This window comes from Trichechus manatus, unplaced genomic scaffold, assembly GCF_000243295.1.
Source record: "Trichechus manatus latirostris isolate Lorelei unplaced genomic scaffold, TriManLat1.0 scaffold00008, whole genome shotgun sequence".
In the NCBI taxonomy this organism is placed as follows: domain Eukaryota; kingdom Metazoa; phylum Chordata; class Mammalia; order Sirenia; family Trichechidae; genus Trichechus; species Trichechus manatus.
In genome coordinates, this window is record NW_004443944.1 from 12,273,831 (window position 1) to 12,293,236 (window position 19,406).

A 19,406-nucleotide genomic window follows, 5' to 3' on the forward strand; every position below is an offset into this window, starting at 1 on the left:
ACAAGTTTCAAGATACGAAGTTTGAGTGGGGGAGAGACAAAGAGAATAGCATGTGCAAAGGCCCTGAGGCAAGAAAGAATATGGGGCATTGATGGCATTGAAAATAGACCAGCAGGCGCAGTGGTTAAGTGCTCAGCTGTGAACAGAAAGGTCAGTGATTCAAACTGACCAACCACTCTCAAAGAGAAAGATGCGGTAGTCAGCTTCTATAAAGATTTACAGCCTTGGAAACCCGATGGAGCAGTTCTACTCTGTCCTATAGGGTTGCTATGAGTTGGAATCGACTTGACAGCAATGGATTATGGCCGGAGCACAGAAGGCTGCAGAAGCAAGTCAAGACCAGAGCACACAGGCTGTGGTAGGCCATGTTAGGAATTTGCAATCTTATCCTAAAGGCAATAATAGAGGAAACAACGAAGGTTTTATTAGGATAGTGGATGATTTGATTTGTACCACCAGCATCAGAAGCTGTGAATTGACAGACAATAGACAGCATACTTTAACTGAGTGCCTACCTTTGTACTAAATATTAGGGATAAGGTGCTTAATAACTCATTGTCCTAAGGGCTTCAACAGAGCTAAGGCTCAGAGGTCATTGAGTGAGCTCCTAAAGGAGCCTCTACATTTCGCTCACGTGCATGCAAGTGTGGGGTCTACACAAACCCCTAGTATTGTTTTACTACCTGGGGACAGACTAGGAAAGGAATGTCATTCAACCCAATGGAAGTATTCTGCAGCCAAAATATACCATTAGCCCTCCGTATCCGCAGCTTCCACATCCACGGATTCAACCGACCGTGGATCAGAAATATTTGTGAAAAAAAAAGCGAGCTCAAGGGCCCGAGGGCAACGCGGCGGGCAGCACAAGGCAAGACAGGGCTCCGCCAGAGGAACGGTACATGGATGTGAAGGAAGAAGCTCCCGGGGGACGAAGGCAGCCGCACCCCGAAACAATTTGGACAAGCGAGGACACTAGGAATGGGGCTGCGAACTTAGGCTCCAGGGTGGGGGAGGCTTCTGGGGCTGACCGAGGATCTAGGGAGCATGTTTGTGGCAGAGGTCTCGGCATGGAAGAAGAGAACAAAGTTTGTAGCCCCACAACCTAGCACCGGCCATACTGTGCATGTGCAGCATCCACAGTCCCCTAGGACCTCCCACCTGAGGACCCCTGGCTGGAGGGCAGCCTGACAGGAGGCCCAGATGCGGCTGTCCTTTAAAGTGCCTGCTTTGATCCGGAGCCTCACGTCTGCCCTAACCTGGTCCGGCTATCACTATTCCACTTGAAAGCGAAACACTGATCATTCCTGTGCTACGTTTAAAATAAAATAAAAAAAAAAAAAAAACTACGCCATTTTATATAAGCGACTTGAGCATCCAAGGATTTGGGTATGGCAGGGGGGTCCTGGAACCAATCTCCGGTGGATACCTAGGGATGACTGTGTAATAACCAGAAGACTCTGAAAACATGTGAAATTGTTCACAGTAAACTGTTAAGTGAAAAAAGCAAGATGTCAGTTTTGATATATACCAACGGATGGCAAAGTTTTTCTGTAAAGGACCTGATAGTAAATATTTTAGGCTTTTCTGTCCATATGGTCTCTGTCACAACTACTGATAACTGTGCCATTGGGGCATGCATGCAGCCACAGACAATATATGAGTGAATGGGCATGGCTGTATTCCAATGACACTTTATTTACAGTAACAGAAAAGAAAAAAAAAACCAACCCCATTGCCGTTGAGTCGACTCCGACTCATAGCTACCCTATAGAACACAGCAGAACTGCCCCATAGGGTTTCCAAGCCGAACTTCGGGTTACAAGCTGGAGCCACCAGGGCTCCAACAACAGGCAATGGGTCAGATTCGGTTCGTGAACCATAGTTTGCTGACCCCTGAGCTATTCTATAATTATAACCAAATGAAAGGGTAATATCTATGAACATAGACAAGAGGACTCATTATGTTTGGGGGATAAAATTATGGATTTGGTGGCTCGCTGTTTTTGCCTATTCTGCATTTAATCATTCTTCTGTGAACACTACCCTGATTTTGAGGGTGGGGAGTATCTCCCCTTCATAATCTTTAATCCATGGAGTCCCAGGCATTAACCGCCCCCCGCCCAAGATGCAAAGTAGGGCATATGCCCCAGATCTGGTCCATAGATCATTTCATCTCCTTGGCTGCGGAGATTCATTCAGAGAGAGGCATGAGCCAAGCAGGCCATCAGGAATCATTTCCTTGAATGAGTTTTTTTTGAAATATTAGAAAAACGGACCTACGGCTGAGTTTGCTGAAATCACAGTGTGGGAGCCTGGAGTTGCTGGGATCCATCTTTCTACCCCAAGCATTGATTCTGTTCAAGAATGATGCCCACACACTGGAAAACAGAACTAAGAAATGGAGAAATCCTGTTTCCAGATGAACATTGTTTGAGTCTCTAGACCAAGCCTTTTCTGAAGCTAACCCTATTCCCGGATTTCTCAGTTAGTTAAGCCTATACCTTGCTTTTTTCACTTCAGCTTATGTAAATTCAGTTTTTGCCACCTTCAACCAAATATCCTGAACGAGATCATTGTTAATGGTGCCCCCATTTTAAGAAGTCCTTTGATAGGTGTATTATATCACTTTAGCAGCAAATAAAATTGAGAGAAGATGAATGAAAAGGCAACGTATTTTAAAAACTCATTTCTCAAAAGAAAATCATGCTCTATTTTATTGATTTTCTTGACCAGTGGAGTGGCTGAGCCAGTTGCAGTTCTTAAATTTGACCAAGCAAATATAAGCACTCGCTCCAAAAATTGATTGGGAGCCCATTTTGGAGAAAATATATAAAGACAGGGCTGTAGTGGAGGTCACAAATGATGACAACAGAAGATAATTCAGGGAAGACCGTCTGACTCTGCGAAAACGTGGTGACATATGCAGGACAGCTGAGAGTCTCCACGAGGGGATGGAAGCTATCCATGACCATCGCATGGCCACGACCTCTTAGAAAAAAGACTTGGGAAGAAAACACAAATGGGTCCAAGTAGCTGCTGTGCTTAAAACTCGGCAGTGGTTCTCAGTTGCTTGCTTGGCCCCAAAATCCAACAGTGGGTATGATTTTCACAGAACACAAACTTGAGCGTGCAATAATTTTTTAAAATTTTTCTGTAATTCCATTTAATCTCTTTTTATCTCAAGTCTCCAATCTGCCTATTAGAAAATTTAATCACTTTCAAGTAAATGCCATCATTTTGGGTTTAAACTCAATCAGTTCAGGATTCTTCACACACACACACACACCTCCTTCCTCCTCCCTTGGGCAGCCCCCAAGGACTAAGACATTTTGTAGCACGATAACATTAGGAGGCAGAGTCTGATCTGTTGCCGCACTCTGCTCTCTCCACTTGCATCTGGGAATACTTTCTGGTCTTCGGTGTTGTTGGCGTTTACCTCCCAGCATCTACTAAGAAGTCCGTGTTACCCATCATGTCTCTGCTTATCAGGTCTACCAAGCTCAATATATGGCTTCCATGTCAAGATTCAAATGAGCTACTCTACCATCAACTACTACAACTACATTTCATCACGCAAGAAGCAAATGGCTCTCTCTATAAAGACGCTTCCAAGTAGTTGCAAAGAGCACTTCCACTTTTATCCCAGTGGCCAGAACGTGGCCACATGGCCACACCCAGCCACACAAAAAGGCTAAGATATGTCGCATTATTCTCAGTGATCATGTACCTGGGTAACTTTTGGGGATCTAATTACTAAGAAAGAAGGGGGGCTATTAGGAGACAACTAGCATTCTCTGTCTCAGATATAATGCACTTCAACCTCATCCCGTATTTAAAGACAATTATAGAAAAACTATAAGTGAGAAATACTAAAAACAAAGAAAAAAGCAAAGAAAGAAAAATTAAGAGCCAACTTAATATTAATAATCAAAATATGAATGTTTGAAGACTCATGATGAGCAAAAGCTTCAACAGGAAGGAGAAGGCAAAGGGTCAACAGCTGGAGTCTGTTGGGGCGGAGGTGGGGGTGGAAGGAAGTGGGGGGAGGGGGACGTGGGGCTGGGAGGATTCCAGTGAACAGTGAACAGTAGAAGAGTTGAGGCCACCTCAAAACATGAACAAACTTTTCACAGTCGTTTTCTTGATCTTTAAGGGAAATAAACTGAGCGCGAAGCAAAGAAGGTGAGAAAAACACAGCTTATAAATGGAAACAGTGGAAAATTCACATCAAGCCTACAGCTCAGTCTCAGAACAAAGGGAAACTTTTAGGGTCAAAAACTGTACGTAAGACTCTTGTACAGGAAAATGTGACCGTATGGGGGAAGAGGAGCTTTGGGAAGAAACTAAACAGGGTGCCCTCGCCTAATACTGACACAAGGTGTGGTACAACCTGGATCTTTGGCTTTGCAAAATAGAAAAATGCATGCACGCACAACTGGAAGAGCGTAGTCGATGCCACTGAACTGTGCACGTAGAAATTTTTGAAATGGTGTATCTTTGGCTATGTATATTTTCACCAAAAAAAAAAAAGATCGAGAAGGGAGAGGGTTGACATGTTGTGGGGTTGTTAACCAATGTCATAAAACAATATGTGTACTACTGCTTCATGAGAAACTATTTGTTCTGTAAGCCTTCACCTGAAGTACAATTTAAAAAAAAAAATGCATGCACATCTCATCCTGGAATTTGATACCTTACATTTTTCATCCTCCAATTTTGCACAGTTCTAATTCTCGGAAAGAAGGAGAGGAACCTGCCCGATTTAAACAACACACAAATTAAGGTGTGACTTTTGGCTCCATTTTTTATTATATATAGCTATCATCTGCTCTAGAAGAAGCTGGATTTCTTCCACTAAGTTCATATCTCCTTCTGTCTTTTTTAAAACGCATTTTAAAGCTTCATGTTTCTTTCTGGAAAGTCTACCATAATGTAACAACAGATTTTAAAGCTTAAATGTATATTAATCATGATGCCAACAACCACAGTCTAATTTAGTCCTTACCTTTTACTGACAACGTGAATTTTAATTAAGTGCATAATGCATAATTAAGATCTGAAATGCATAGTATATTTTTGGTCCTGTTTACGATGTGTAGGAAAATCTAGGATAGAATGGAGTTTGCTTCACTGTTGCAAAGAACTTAAAATTTTACAAATTAAACGAATGGTGGCTACAATTGGATTTTCAAAGACATTTTGACAACTCATTCAAAATGGCCGACAAAAACTGGAAACAAGCTTTATGTTCATTAATAAGAGTAGGGAAATGATCAAAGTATGGTACATCCATAATATGGAATATATGCTTTCCTCAAAATAACAAAGTAGTTTTATAGGCACTGATATGGAAAAATATCCAACATATATGCTTCTTGTTGTTGTTAGGTTCCGTCAAGTTGGTCCCGACTTACAGCAACTCTATATACAACAGAACGAAACACTACCCGGTCCTGTGCTATCCTCACACTCGTTGCTATGTTTGAGCCCATTATTGCAGCCACTGTGTCAGTGCATCTCGTCGAGGGTCTTCCTTTTTTCTGCTGATCCTCTACCTTATCAAGTGTGATGTCTTTCTCCAGGGACTGGTCCCGCCTGATAACATGTCCAAAGTACGTGAAATGAAGTTTCCCCATATTCACCAGTTGTACCGCAATAAGAACAGCATGATACCACTTAGTTTTTTTTTAAGTATATACAGAAATATATAGATAGATAAGCATAGTATTTAAGAGCTCAGCTGCTAACCAAAAGGTCGGCAGTTCAAATCTACCAGCCGCTCCTTGGAAACCCTATGATGCAGTTCTCCTCCGTCCTGTAGGGTCGCTATGAGTCGGAACCGACTCGACGGCATCTAATAACAACAGTGGTTAAGAGCTCGGCTGCAAACCAAAAGGTCAGCAGTCTGAATCTGCCAGCTGCTCCTTGGAAACCCTATGGGGCAGTTCTAGTCTGTCCTGTAGGGTCGCTATGAGTTGGAATCGACTTGACGGCAACAGGTATGGTTTAGTTTTATATATATATACATATATATATACACACACACACACACACACAATATATATGCATTACATATAGTGTGTATACGTATGTGTGTGTAATTGCACACATACATACACAAATGCAAAAACATGGGGAACAGTCTGAAATGGTAGATACAAAAATTTAACATTGATTAGCTCCAAATCAGCGGTTGGCAAAATTTTATGTAAGGGACAGATAATAAATATTTTTAATTTTGCAGCCCATACAGTCTCTGTTGCAACTATTCTACTCCGCCCTATAGCACAAAAGCAGCCATAGATAATCCTAAACAAATGGTTGTGGCTATTCCGCAATAAAACTTTATTTAAAGTAGGTGAGGGTGGAGAGGAGCAGCTGTATTTGGCCCATGGGCCATAATTTGCCAACCCCTGCTCTAGACAAATAAGTGATACTTGGGCAGTGGGGAGAAAAGTAGGGAATCAACATTGAGATGAAGAGGAACTTCTATTTATTCTGTATACATTTGATTTTTTTTTTTTTTTTACAAGCACTCTTACACCATCATTTACTAAAACTGAGTAAAGTTTAAACAATTTACAAAACAATAGATTGTTTTGGGTCCTCTTCCAGGCAGGCATTTCACACTTTATCCTGATAACAGCATGGTATTTTTATTTGTCATTTCACAGACAAGCAAGAAAGTGTATAGGGTCAAGCAAGCAGATTCTGGAGCCCAGCTCTCTGGGTTTGAATCCAGGGTCTGGCTCTTCCTAACTTTTGGGCCCTAAGCAAATCATTTAATCATAAACTTGCATTTCCTCATCTATAAAATGTGAATGAAAATAACACTTGTAGCGGTGTTACAAGAATTAATGAGCTAACACATGTACAACACTTAACCCAGACTCTGACACATGATATGCTGTCAATAATTATTAGCTATTAATATTACACTTGCAAATTAAATACCATTTCTTTTGTAAAAAAAAAAATGAATTTTTATAAATTGCTTATTTTTTGCTCTGAGTGATGTCGTTATTTTACTCTTGGCTATAACTTCTGAGCAATCATCATATGTATGAAAGACTGTCTCCAATAACCATTCTCTGTTTCTTTTAATAGTAGAGGCCCTTAGATTTTCACTGGGCACATGGCCACCAAGCTAGAGAATATACTTCCCAGCCTCCCTTTCAGCTAAGTGTGGCTAGGTGACCCTACACTGGCCAAACTATGTGAGTGGGAGTGAAGAGTAGACATTAAAAACAAACTAACAAATCATGCAGCCCGTCCCTCCACCGTTCCATTTTTTCCCTTTCCGCAGATTGAAATATGACATGGTGGAAATGAACTAGGTTTCACCATGTCAAGAGCAACAGTCCAGGAAATGTCACAGCCATAAGAGAGAAGGAATCTAAGTTGTGGTCAACATTATGGAACGCCCCTGACCACCAACCACTCAGGTCTCTAGATAAGACAGAATACACCTTGCTTACAGCATGTTAAAATGGGGAGGATGGCTATAAAATGAAGATAATGATAAATAAAACTAATAATACTAAAACTACCTGCTGGCACAAACTGACCCAAAAATGTAAAGAGCTCAAACGCAACGGACGCTTATTTATTGCAGACATAAGAGTACTAAGTGGTTTCAGAATGGAGTGTCTGTGAGGGGACAGGAAGGATATCAGTTCCATGCATTCATTCAGAACGAGGATATCAGAGGCACCACCATCTTCAAGAGATGGCTTCCACAACTGCATCTTTTGCTATGAGTCCAGAACTGAATGATGCCTGGATACCATTACTGAACATTTGGATCAAAGATCCTATAGAAGAATCCTGATCAAAAGGGGGAGAAATGTAGAACAAAATTTAAAATTCTCATGGAATTCAGACTTCTTGGAGCCATGGAGGCTGGATGAACCCCTAAAACTACTGCCCTGAGATAATTTTTAAACCTTAAACCAAAAATATTCCCTGAAGTCTTCCTAAAACCAAACAATAGTCTAGCTTAACTAGTAAAGAATGTCTGCCTTGAGCATTGTGCTCTTTTAAGATCTATCTATGTGGGATCAAACTGACAACAGCAACTTGAAAGATCAGATAGAAACTAAGGGGGCAATGAGTTTATGTTAATGGGGGAGGAACAACTGAAAAAAGCAAGTGAGAATAGTTTTACAACTCAAAGAATGAAATCAATGTTACTGAATTGTATACGTAGAAATTGTTGAATTGGTGTATGTTCTGCTGTGTATATTCTCAACAACATCAAAAATAAAATAATTTTTTTTTTTTAATTTAAAAATGTTAAAAAAGGAGATGGCTTCCAGCTTACTGCGGTCATCTCCACACAAGAGGAAGGACCATGGAAGATCACAGGTAAGAGTTGTTAATGGGTCAGGCCTAGAAGTGACCCACAATACTTCTACTTATATTTTATTGGCTGGAACTATGTCATGTGGCCACATGTAACTGCAAGGAAGGCTGGGAAACCAATGCAGCTATTGCCCAGGAACCGTATTGTTGAACAGTTAGCAATCTCTGCCACAAGTGCCATATAACCCCCTGAGGGCAAAGATTTCTGCCAGTTTTTTTAACCACTGCGTAACCATCATCAGGGTTGGCAAATGTTTTCTGTAAAGGGCCAGATAGTAAATATTTAGGCTTTGCAAGTCATGTGGCTTCTGCTGCAACTACTTAGCCTTGCCATTGTAGCATCAAAGCAGCCATACACAACATAGAAATGAATGAAGATGGCTATGTTCCAATAAAACTTTATTTACAGAAGCAGGCAGAGGGCCAGATTTAACTTGAGGGTCACAATTTGCTGACCCTGATCTAGAACAGTGCCTGGCACAATGGCTAATGCTCAATAAATGTTTACTAAGTGAATGAGGGAGAATAAGCGTACTCTTTCACAGACATGTCCTGAGGAATAAAATATTGCCTGAAAAGATTTAGCACAGTGCCTGATACATAGTTAGTGCTCGATAAATGCTAGCCATTCATTATTTGTAAATATACAATATAAATAAAACAGATCCCTCAAGGAGCAACCAATGTAGTAGCGGAGACAGATGCTTCTAGTAAAAGAATTAAAATAGTGTTAGCATGAAGTAATAGAAGTATGAACAGGGTGCAGATACAGTATAGGGTAGTTAATCATGGGGAGGCAAAAGTGGGCCAAAGAAGGAATCCTAGAAGCAGTGACACCTAAAAAGGAGGTTAAAGAATTAAAAGGTACCTGCCCAGGCAGTCTAGGAAATACAAAGGCTTTTCTTTTTTTTCTTAACCTTTAATTAAAGGGAAGCTGATGACATACACCGAAGTCTGTGTATGAGATGTTCCTGCTGCCTAGAACAGCCTCCCTCTCCCACCTCTTTACCTCTCCTTACCCCTCACCCTGCAAGTATCAGCTCAAACGTGGCCTACTGAAGGAAACTGTCGCTGGTAATACCCCCTAGACCAAGTCAGTTTCCACTACTGGATGCTCTTTAGCATAGGTTTCTTGTAAATTTATACTCAGGTGATTTTGTGTGTGTGCATGTGTGTGTGTGCACATGTGTTCCAGCACGCACGAGCACACAGACACAATGTCCAGTTTCCCTTCCAGAAGACAAATACCACAGGACAGACGGCAGGACTGAGTTGTTCTCCACTGCAACCCCAGTACCTAACACCACGCCAGACACATAGAGAGCAACAATCATTATTTGTTGAACAGAAGAATAAATTTTGCATTGTACTCTTCAATGCAACCTTGTATGCAGACAACTGGAGCCTCTAATGGAGGTCAGATCTACACTTCAGAGACTAGATGAGCTGGTGATAAAGTTGACACGATCTGATAAAACCTTAAAGAGTCTTAACAGGCAGTAAAATGCAATGATTTAAAGTGGCAGGCTCATACTATCATTGCAAGTTTTTTGTAAATCTAAAATTATTCCAAAATTAAAAGTTTACTTTTTTAAAAATGGCGGGCTCTAGAGCTGACCGTAGGGGCTCCAATCCTAGCCCTGCCAAGTATTTATTAAATACCACTGGGTGTTAACTTACCAATCTCCTCTGGCCCATGGGGATGGCAGTAATAAAAGCTCTGACTTCACACGGTAGTAGGTACATTTGCAATGAAGTGCCTGGCACATGGCACATTCTCAGTAACTACTAAAACCAAAAAAACCCCACTGCCATCAAGTCAATTTCAACTCATAGTGACCCCATAGGACAGGGTAGAACTGCCCCATAGGCTGTAAATCTTTACAGAAGCTGACTGCTACATCTTTGTCCCGTGGAGCAGCTGGTGGGTTCAAACTGTTGACCTTTGGGTTAGCAGCCAAGTGCTTTAACCACTATACCACCAGGGCTCATTTGGTAACTATTAGCTACCCCTACTACCGTTTTTTTCTCCTACCACTTGAGAGCCAAACAGGAGAGCCACTCCCCAGCCTCACAGAGGTAAGCCACAAGGGGAATGTAGGTGAAGAAGGCACAGGGAGAAACAGGTCCAGTTCAGAGTGATCGTCTCATTGCATTCTCCAGATGTTAGTATGACTTCATTTCCTTGAGAAGACTCCCAGACACACATACCAAGGCAGAGAAATAGAGCTGCTCAGGATAAAATTAGGTCAATATTGATCAACAGGCCAAAGAACACTCAGACACAATGCCATATGCACTCATTAAGCTGTGATATAATTGACATTTCAAAATGAAAGCTGTAGGCATAGAGATGAGAACATGACTCATGGATGTTATATACACATTTGTTTACAGACTCAGTGTTGCACACACACACACAAACCATGAAATCAGTCTCTTGATGATTCAAGATACACATAGATTCACAAGTTAACAGTACCACTTCTATTTTAATAAAAACGTGTGTGTTTTGTAAAAACGTGTATCAATGCTTTGTAATAAAAGCTTACATTAATCAAGAGCTTTACTATGTTATAGGCATTGGACTACGCATTTTATATACATTATGTCCACTTCATATAAGTAACTATGAACTGGGTTTTATTATCACTCCCACTTACAGAAAAAGAAATTGATGAGATGTGCAAATGGTTAATGCACTCAGCTGCTAACCGAAGGAGTGGAGGTTTGAGTCCACCCAGTGGTGCCTCAGAAGAAAGGCCTGGTGATTACTTCCAAAAAATTAGCCACTGAAAACCCTATGGAGCACAGTTCTATTCTGACGCTTGTAGGGTCGCCATGAGTCAGAGTTGACTCAAAGGCAAGTGGTTTGTAAAGCAACTCATCCCAGATAACAGCTAGAAATGGCAGAACTAGCATTCCAAAACTTGGAAACACTGTAGCACTGTCCAGTACAGATACTGTTGATGTCAGTGGTGCTAACAACTAGTGAATAGAAGCAAAAGAACAGTGGATATAATAGGAAAAAAAAAGGTCAGTGTTTAGGTACTAAAGCAGGAATGATTCCAAAGAATAAAATTTAACTCTGTTTGCACTTGACCTACGAAATGCATTGCAGCCCCCCAGATCCAAGTCCCAATGTTCAAGGCACACGGCATCTTAACTGGAAAAAAAAAATTACTTTTAGTTTATTAGAAATTCTATGAATTGCTGAGCATAACTTATAAAAATACCATTAAAAAAGAAGTTCTATAAAAGACAAAATTCCAATTAAAATAAATAGAAACACAAGTAATAGCAGAGGCAAGAGAAGAAATTGGGCAAACAACCCCAATCTGTGTGGTTTGATCTTCTTATTATCACACGAAAACAGAGAAACCATGGTGAGTGGTATGTACTAAAGAGAGGGCAAAGAAACCTAGAAAATGTCCCTTTATTCATTTGAAACATCAGCTCCAAGATACTTCCAGAAAAACAACCAAACCTGACTCTTAGATTAACATTTTCTTCCAGGATTTTCTCGACATTGAAACTGGAAGACTGATGATAGGGAGGTTCTTGAGCTAAGGCCTTTGTTGGGACTGAGACATGCAAAGCCCTCTCTGATAAGTAAGTGGAGTGGGTACCCAGTGGCATCTGCACCCCTTCACTCTCAGGACCTGGTCCTTATCACCTCAGTGGGTGATGCTGACTTCCAACGCCAGAAGCGCCTACGGGGATCTCCCTGGCCTCTGGAGGCCAGTTTGCCACCAGCACGGCAGGTCAGAAGTGTCTGCCAGAAGGAAATCAAAGCTCCTCTGGAAATAACCCTCAACCAACAACCAACAGTGTTGGTGTATAAATACCCCGACTCCCTCCCTCCTCACGAGGACTAACTCAGGCATTTTTCTACACTGGCTTCCAGAGTTTCCCAGGAGGCACTGAGCTCCGTGTGCCCACAGTGGTCACTGACTAATGACACACCTTTCTTTCCCTGTCTTATTCTCCTGATATCTTCAGATACCCCTTCCCAAATAAACTACTGGCAGTCAAATTTTTCTCTTAAGTCCTACTAGCAGGAGAACCCTAAATAACATCAAATGTATCCTCTTGAGTTAAGGAGGAAGAAGCTTGCAAGGACCAGCTTTGTTTACATCCCATGTTGGAAGTTAGAGAGGAAGAATGGGGGAAAAACGGAGATTAGGAGGAGAATATGGGTCTATTTCTCACCCCGCATCCTCTGGTCTAAGCTCTCTCATGGGAGTAGTTCCCACAAAGAAAGGCTGGATCAATAGTGATCACACAGTTTGTACGTACATAGGAGACTCCTAACAGGTCACGCAGTTTGTACGTACATAGAGACTCCTAAAGGGTCACATAGTTTGTACGTACATAGGAGACCCCTGACGGGTCACACAGTTTGTATGTACATAGGAGACTCCTAACGGGAACTCTCATAAATGCCGGGGAGAGAGTGTGGTTTGCAGGGGCGGTGGGCCTGTGTGATGGTGCAGGTAAAGGCTATGATGCAGGTGAGTGATTAACATTATATAAACCAAAAACCAAACCCGCTGCCGTTGAATCAGTTCTGACTCATTGAGATCCCATGTGCTACACAGAATAGAACTGAGCCTCACAGGGTTTTCTTGGCTGTAATCCTTACGAAAGTAGGCTACCAGGCCTTTCTTCTGAGGCACCGCTGGGTGGGTTAGAACCCCTAACCTTTCGGTTAGTGGCCGAGTACACACTGTTTGTGCCACCGAGGATCTATATAAATACCCCTAATTATATAAGCCAAAACCAAAAACCCATTGCCGTACAGTTGATTCTAACTCATAGCAACCCCATAAGACAGAGCAGAACTGCCCCATGGGGTATCCAAGGCTGTGATCTTAATGCAAGCAAACTGCCACATCTTTCTCTCAACTAGCGGCTGATAAGTTCAGAAATGCCAGCCAGCCTTTCAGTTAGCAGCCAAGCTCTTAACCACTACGCCATCGGGGCTCCTCCTAATTATATAAGTACCCCTAATTGCTGAGGAAGGAGCCCTAATGGCGCAACGGTTAAGCACTCGGCTGTTAACCCAAAGATTGGTGGTTTGAACGCACGCAGCAGCTTCTCAGAAGAAAGACCTGGTAATCTGCTTCTGTAAAGATTACAGTTTAGGAAACCCTATGGGCCAGTCCTACTCTGTCACATGGGGTCACTATGAGCTGAAATCGACTCAACAGCACCTAACAACAGCAATTATTGTATCAATACCCCTAATTGATCAGGCCTGGGGAAACTAGGATTCCAGGGTGGTTGAGAAGGCCAGGGTTGATATTTGCCCTGAACTCACAGATACACTTCAACTACCATATTCTAAGCAATATTTTTAAAGTTCTCAACTCCTTTCCATAACAGATGGTAAACTTCTAGAAATTACATCCCAAAGGTAATACTGCCTGTAAAAATAAGTAGCTGTGAAAAAAATTTTAAAGTTCCTGGATAATATATATATAGTGAGTTTTTTTGAGCAACGTTGAAAAATTAAATGAAGATGATCCTGCAGACTTGGCCACAGGAGGACCAGACAAAATCATCACCATCATCACCTTCCTCACCTCCACTCAACGTTTATCGAGTCCAACACGTGCCGTTTCTCATTATATCTTTACAACAGCCCTCCCATATGGGAACAACGATCAGCCACCTTATGTCAATGAGGTATGTCGCTTCAGCACGGGTTTTTTACATTAATTTTGATTTTTTTAAATATTGCATTAAATTATTATTTATCTTGATTGCTGAGTTTTTTGGCGCCCCTTTAAATTCTGTACCCGAGGTGACTCACTTCACCCTAGTCCTGGCCCCAGGGAGGGAGGTACCCAGAAATATTAACTGGGAGCACTTTATGGTGGGGAGCTGAGCGGATGGCACCACGAGGCAGAAAACTCTGGATTAGCCCTATCACTGTGACCCCATTTGCCCCCACCAATGCAGGCTGACGACATCCATGCTGGAAACCATTTCAGGATCATTGATATTTTGGTATGGAGTTGAAAAGTTACTTTGTCAAATCAACCTGCTTTTCTGTGTTCAGGGCATGGCACGCTGCCCTGCCTTGCCCTGCACACCTCCCAGAGCCCCCAAGCGCGCACAGGAAGTTTGTCAGCAGTTCATCTGAGCCCACCTCCTGCTCTTTTGTCAGTAATGGCACATCTGCGTGCGGGGACCCAGCCCTGCATACGAAATGGGGCCCGGCCACCTCGCCTGCGCCCACTCTTGAGAAGGCTGGGGCCCGTGCTGACAGACAAAGGCTAATTGGCAGGCTCCAGCAGTCAGTTTCTGATGACACAGGAGAAATCATAAAAGACAGATACGGGAACAAAGAAAGTTTAGAGGGAATAATAAAAGAAATCTTTATACCATGAACATTTGCAGACGAGAAGAGAGGGCCATTTGAACTGGAAGGGGTGGGGGGGACCTGCTCTCAGTAAACAGGAAGGAATAAGAAACAAAAACATAGAAATGCCTTCCTTGATAGATCGTGTTAAAATAGATCAATACGTGGACAGCTCCACAATCGACAGAAACATAGATGAAATAGATAATTTGGCATTGTATGCCCTGAGCCTAACTTTGCAAGGATTCTGTGGGAAAGACATACTAGCACACACTGGTAACAAGCAAGGAGTTCAAATTATAAAGTCAAACAGTAAAGCAAATGATGTGATTTAAGGGAATGGCTACAATATTTGTTTATATACCCATGTATACCCTCGAGTGTTCAGGAATATTTTTAGCTTCTCATTTGTTACTTTACCCATTATTAAATTCTATAAAATGAAGAGAAAAAAAAAAAACTATCCAGAAGGGAAAGGAGAAAAAATAAAAGCAAATAATGACATTCCTTGTAGAGGCCCACGCTTGTCTTAAGGGAAACTAAGCAGTTGATTGGGTTCTTATAGGAAAACTGATTCAGGATTTGTTTAAATTAATGTGATTAAAATGTCTGCTTTTAAAATGTACCAGTTTAGCATTTCTGCCAAACTAGGTTTTATTATATCCAGTTGTGTGTATACTGGGATGGGAGGAGAGGGGAGAGGGCACGTGCTTCTTTTGCAGGAAAATGATCAATTTTTTTGCTGCTTTTGTTTCAGAGAATTTCACTGTTCAAGGAAATGACCTAGTTTATGGCTTCTCTGCATTCAGGGCATCTTACGCCAATGTGCACACAAAGACAGAAAAAAATAGCAACAATGGAAAATATGCTTTGGACTATTAAAAAAAAATCATAAGCTCAATTTTATATATGGGAACTATTCCAGAGTTCTTACACCAAAATGCAATTCAGTTTAGCATATATTTGCCTACCTACTGTGGGCAGGCCACAGTTCAAACCCTAGAAGAAGTTGTAGAATACAGCTGAGGTTGCAAACTGGTGCCCTAGGGGCCAAGGTGGCCTACAGACATGTTTGGTGTGGCCCTCATGTTGTAGCACTGCAGAGTGTATTAAATTTTATTTCTTATTTAGCTGCCAACATTTAAAAAACTAGATTTCATACAAAAGATCAGGTGTGCGGCTTCTCTTTAAAAATCTGCCAGTCTGACAGCGTCAGGGATGCAATCCTACATGGCAACAACTGACCTGAGTAGTGGCTGCCCCGTGTAGACAGTGCATGCTCTCCATTTCTCCCCAGTCCCCACCACTCCCTTTTGTCCTCTAACATAGAAGCTGTGTCTCGGTCGCCATTTATCCCCATACTTACGTGATTATTTTCCTTGTAGTGGATTTAAGAATCCTGCATAACATTCCTTGTACCCGTATCTGTATCAAAAGTGGGAAAATAAAAGCCAGACCAAAAAAGTCATGTGTTTCAAGAAGAAAAACTTCTCAATTTCAGCTTACTTGATCCATTTCCTTTAACTAGTAATAACAGTCAATACTTAAACAGCTCTATGTGCCAATATTCTACGCCCTTGACATATTTAAGTTCATTTAATCTGTACAAAATCCCTATGGAGTATGTATTATTATAATATACATATAATACAGATGAAGAAACTGAGCCTCAAAGAGGTTAAGTGTCTTGCACAAGGTCCATTGCTAGTGTGTGGCAGGATCCTGTAGTCATCCGCATTTGTGCTTCTTGGTGTAAAGTCTGTACGATACCAAAATGTAATGAGAACAGCTGGCATGTATTGCTTGCTTAATATATTCCAGGTACCAGAACAGGTTTTTAAAACATAAATCAGTATAAAAAGCAACTAATGGTAAGTTGCAAAAGGCTATAAATACGATGCTTCAAAGGTCGAAAAGAGTAAACTATTACATCAAGTGCACAGAAGTGAAGTTGCAATGGGCCCCCGAAGGATAAAAAGGGAGTAAAATATGCAGAGATGTGACTGGGAACATAATGGTCTTTAGCTGGAGGAAACTGAATAAACGAAAGATTTTAAGTGGGAAAATGCAGGACATGTCTCAGGAAGAACAAGTGCAAGACAAAGGTACATCCGGGTCACATTTCTTCTTACGGGTTCATCTGACTGATATTGATTGAAGTGCCAGCAATGCATCACGTATTTTGGGGAAGACAAAGATGAATAAACCTTGGACACTGTCCTCAAAGTGTTCACACTCTGGCAAAGTAGGCTCTGGGTAGTGCAAACAGTAAGCACTCAACTATTAACTGAAAGGTTGGTGGTTTGTGCCCACCCAGAGGCGCTTCAGAAGAAAGGCCTGGCAATCTACTTCTGAAAAGTCAGTCATTGAAACTCATATGGAGGACAGTTCTACTCTGACACACATGGGGTTGTCATGAGTCAGTGTCAACTCAACAACAACTGATATTTTTTTAAGGAGCACGAAGTGTGCGAATGCATCTACAATTAAAGGGTAAAAGTGAAAAGCTGTCTAGTGGAGTGACCCAGTTATCTAACTGCCTGATGAACATCTTCACATCATTATCCCACAGTCTCTGCAACCCCAACATGGAAAAATATGAACCCACCATCTTCCACCAAACCTCCTCCTCCCAGTTCAATGAAGGGTGCCATCTACCTACTCACGTAACTCAGGAATGTGCACAACACTCTTCTGTCCTCCCTCTTCCTCACCCTCAATAGGCCAGTCACCAAGTCCTGCCAATTCTACTCCTCAAAGGTCTCTGAAAGCCACCCTCTTCTCACCTCTGCCACTACCCTGGTCCAGGCCACCATCTTGTCTTGCCTAGACTATTCCAACAGCTTTCTCACTGGTGTTGCTTTTAGCACACCGTCCTTGCCATAGTTCCTACGCTTAATGTATATTTTTAATTTATACATGGCGTATTATTCTCTGCCAGAGCCCACTTGACTTGATCCTTGTGAATACTCATATTATAAATGAAGATACACAAACTGACAAGTTATGACCACAGAAAATCTATTAAGCAGGAACGATGGCAATTCAGATAACATAATACGCTGCTAAAGGAATCCCTGAGTTGTGCAAATGGTTAAGCACTCAACTACTAACCAAAAGGTTGGCAGTTCGAACCAACCAAGAGGCGCCTTGGACAACAGGCCTGGCAATCATCTTCCAAAAGGTCACAGCCTTGAAAACCCTGTGGAGTGCAGTGCTACTCTGCACACTTGGAGTCACCAGCATGCGGAATTGATTCGACGGCAACTAGCAACAGCATTCAGTAGCACATGACGTGCTGCTAATTCTCTACGGTTAATGGTATAATGGTTAAGAGCGTGGAGTTTCTAGAGTCTAACAAGGCTGAGTCCAAAGCCCAGCTCCACTGCTTACTGGTTGTATGTGACCTTGGGCAGATTAACCTCACTTCCGCCTTCTGTAAAATGGGGTTAATTATAATTCCAAACACCCAACTCATTATAAGGGTTAAATTAAAAAAATCATAATACTGACAGCCTGGTACATAGTAAGTGCTCAAAAACTGTATTTTTTATTATAAAGCGTAGTATTATTATCAGGTAGTCAAGCATGTTGATTGTTTAATAAACCGGGTCAGCGGCGTCACTGCTCTTGGCCAGCACGTAATCAAGGATTCCTCCACACCTGGAAGTCCTTGGGGCAGTCAGGACTGTGAAGCTAAGCAGTGTGGTTCGCTTCACTTAAGAGCAGAAAAATGGTTTCTTCTCCGTGTGGTGATTTTTAAGTAATAACAATGTTTCATAAAACTTATTAGTGCAAGTCTAGGTGGAACAAAAATAAGATAGCACACTGGGAAATTAATTTTAAACAAGTTACTTATAAAACGCAAGGTTTCATAATACTGTTTCTAAAGCAGTCTAATCTTAATATCATATATTTTGCTTTATGAAGCTCCTAGTTTTAGATTAATCATATTGTTTTTTATTTACTACTCCATATAATAATTGGCTTATCTGTGATATTAATATGCATGAATTTTTTTAGTCTGCTTCTTCAAGAAAGCATTCAGCCTGATGTTTATAATATGTTGATTTTAATATGCAATGGATGTGTTTATATGCAGATTAAATTGGATTGCATTTATACTAAACAAGATAACCAAAATGGAGAGAGGTGCTGGGACCTGAGTAACTCTCATTAAAGTATATGAATCCATGACAGAATTTTCAGCTCATTCCCTTCTGATAGCATAGTGGTTGATCAAAATTTACCCTGTCCACCTCAATACGATGCTAACATATTTTCAGAAAGACGGAGAGGCATTTGACTCTGGGTTTTTCCTATCCTAGTGGTTCTCAACAGGGGGAGTAGGAAAATGTTGCTCCCCCCTCCAGAGGACATCAGGCAAGGTCTAGAAAGATTTTTGGTGGTCACAACTGGTAGGCAGGGGGAGCTAACTGGTAGAGTCCAGGGGGGCTGTTAAACATCCTACAATACAGAGGACAGTCCTCAAAACAAAGAAGGATCCAGCCCCAAATGTCATCAGAGCTGATGCTGAGAAAGTGTGTCCTAGAGGAAGAAAGATCTCAAAAGAACAATAACTTGAAAGCTTTAAGCTGCAATAAGTTGGGACTACAGAATTTCAAATATTTTCCACAACTCACCCTTCACTATACAAAAGTAAAACTGCTAT